The sequence below is a fragment of the Centrocercus urophasianus genome, unplaced genomic scaffold (assembly GCF_019232065.1).
Source record: "Centrocercus urophasianus isolate 14NV4802_14NV808 unplaced genomic scaffold, USGS_Curo_1.0 seq_13, whole genome shotgun sequence".
Taxonomy (NCBI): Eukaryota; Metazoa; Chordata; class Aves; order Galliformes; family Phasianidae; genus Centrocercus; species Centrocercus urophasianus.
The window spans coordinates 6,047,537-6,050,599 of NW_024884475.1; positions in this window are offsets into that span (position 1 = coordinate 6,047,537).

Sequence of the window (3,063 nt, forward strand, 5' to 3'; positions counted from 1 at the left end):
TTTTTTTTTTTTTTTTTTTTTTTTTTTTTTTTTTTTTTTGGTTGAGGGTGTGGGGGGATGGGGACAGCATTTATCGCTTGGGCCTCAGAAATGATCCTAATTGGGATTAAACCTATGCGCTCGGCCGTCCTCTCAGGGGCATTGCCCCACGCGTGCACAGCCCCGAGCAGATAAACGAGCCCGGATTCCCAGGTTTGCGTTCGGTGCTTGGAGGAGAAGCAGCCCGAGCAACGTGGAATGCCCCTTCCTCCCTCCCAGTCTCCGCTCTCGGCGCTGCTCTCGGCTCTTCCCTCCGGGCTGCTGTGCCCACACCGAGCCGGAGCCGGGGGACAGCGGGCGGCAGGAGCGGGCACAGGAGGCACCGCGGCAGGGCTGCTTCCCGACGGGGCCCCCGATCCACCCGGTGCTTTTGTTTGTTCGGCGGCTTAAATCGAGTGTTATAAAGATGTTCTATTGCTCCTAATCACAATTGATTGTCAATTAGAGCCTCATTTGTGCAATCTCCATCCATCTGCCATCTCTGGTTATCTGTTCACCAGAAAGTTAGCGCTGATTATGGGGCCCTAGATGAGTTGTGACATGTAATATCTCTCTGAGCTCGGGCCGGGTGACCGGACCCGTCTCGCTCTAAGGGAAGACAGTCCTTTTCATTTCCCGTGTAGGACGGACGAGCAACAGCCGCCCGGCGGGGAGACTCGGGGAGAGGCTGCCTTTAGGAAGGGGTGGTGGGATGGCAGACACCCCCGTGCTCCCCGAAGAGGGGATGATGGCACGTAGAGGACCCCGCGTGCTGGACTCCGTGCCCCCCACGGAAACGTTTCCTTCTCCGAAATAAATAGAGAAACACGCGGAACACCTTCACGTTTTTACAAGCCTTCCGACCGCGGCGATAGTTATCTCTGTACTTAGGCTGAATTATACCTGCGGGGAGGTGATATTTCCAAGGCCTGAAGGCGCCGCTGGCCACAGCATCATCCAGCAGCCGTCGGCTCCTCGGGCAGCTCCCGACGGGAGCGGCACAGCCCGGATCCGGGAGGTCCCTCCTCTGCCCCGCCGGAGGCGAACTCGGGAGGTCCCATCTGAGGTCGCATCTCACGTCCCGGTTTTACGAAGGCACGGCAGAGGAAACCCTAGGAAGTCTCTGCCCCAGCCCTACCGTGCCCGGCACGATAGGAAGGAGGATGCAGGGCACCTCGGCCTCAGCTTCAGGTGACCCCCAGCGCCCTGCGGGGACCGGGGCGGGACTGGGACCGCTCCATCTTTCTCCGCTGCTCTCCTAAACCGAGGCTTCTGACCGATGGCAATGCTCTCAGGGGTGCTGCGGTCAGAGGGGAGCTCAACAATGAGCACTTTTTCACCTCGGAATTCATTAGTTAACACTGAAATTCAAATCAGATTTCAGCAAACTCCGGATCAAGCGATCCTTTTTATTATTTTTTTTTTTAATTTATTATTTCTCCCTCTCTCTCTCCTCCCCCCTCGGTCCCTGGGGTGTGTGGAGCTCCGGGTAATTAAGAGCATTTATCTCTGCGGTAAAACAATTTAGCGGCCCATGCTGCTCTGGGAAGGTCACTCACTCCAAGCGGCCGCACCGGGCGCGGAGCCTCCGCGTCCCTCCGCGCTGCTCGGTGTGCGGCCACGACTGCCGGCTGCGGGGCTTCTCGATTTCCTCCCTCTCTTTCCAAACACAGCCCGGCTCCAAAGCTCGTCCCGTCCTGCTCTGAGTGGGTTCCTTTAAAATGGTCGTTACTCTCATTATGATGCCCCTGGTTTCTGTGGCTGCTAAGAAGCTCCCCGCCAGCGCCCGGCCACGCGGTTCTTGCTGTCATCCTGAGCCTCTGCTCCGCGTGGGCCTGGGCCCCGACAGCCACCCCGGGGTGCTCGGCTCTTCCCGGGGAGCCGGGAGAACTGCCCCGAACCGAAGGCGGGGAATTAATTAACTCGACCCACGAAAGGAAACGATTTAAGGGGAGAAGAAAAAAAAAAAAAAAAAAAAAAAGATTCTGAAGCAGATCTCGCCCTCTATCAATGCAGTGTCAGGTCCTCATAGTAGAAGATTTAAAAGCCCTGGGGATTCCAGGTTAGGGTAATAATGAGCTTAATTGAGGTTAATGCTTCCTGCACAGCTCCTTGATTATTAAATTAATATTATCACACACATGAATCATAATTAGAAGTTTAAATAATGCTCTAGGGGAAACCTCGGAGGATCTATTAAACAATTCCCTTCCCTCTCACCAGCTCGCTTTGAGCTCCGAGGGCAGCCCAGGGGGCAGCGGGAGATGGGTGCTGCTGGGGGGGACGGGACGGCCCCCGAGCATCCCTCATCGTCCTTCAAGCCTCATCTCGGCGTATCCCCTCTTAAAGAGCCCATCACCCCTCCCGCTCTCAATTTAGGCGTTTATTTCCCAGCACCCGGGTGTTTATATAAAATCCTAATAAAGTGCCTCATCGTCACTTATCGCGGCCGAATCCTTTTACACGCGCGTCGCGAAAAGCCGACCGTCCGGGAGCTGCGTGTTCCGCCGCCTGACATCCCCTCTGCCAGCCTGGGAGAAGCGGGGAGCTCCGCTCTTTCCCCCGGCTATCCGGCCCCATCTCCCACAGCACGGCCGGGACACGCGTGTGGGGCGGCCCCACTTGGGGTCATCCCGGCTGCCGATCCGTTTCTGCGTCCCCTCCCCTGGTCGGCAGCGCCGGGAAGGGACCGGACTCGCCCCTTTTGCGGGGCGCTGGGGACGCTACGCGCGCTGCGGGGACGAGCGGCTCGTTTTATTTTAGAGTTCGTATTATTTCTAACGAAAGGTTAAAAGAGGTGTGGAAATGGTGAGGGCACGCACAGCCCGTCTGCATCCACGGGGCCGTGCGTGTAAAAGGAAAAAAAAAAAAAAGAAAAGAAAAATCGGATGGTTGGCATGCAGGCAGCGCTCTCTCTCTCCCTCTCTTTCTATTTATTTTCCTCTCTGTTGCTGAAACATATTGAAGGGGGAGAAAAAGGAAACATTAAGATCAACTGTGAGCCTTGCCGACGGTTTAACGATTTCAAATGAGCTCTGACTCTGG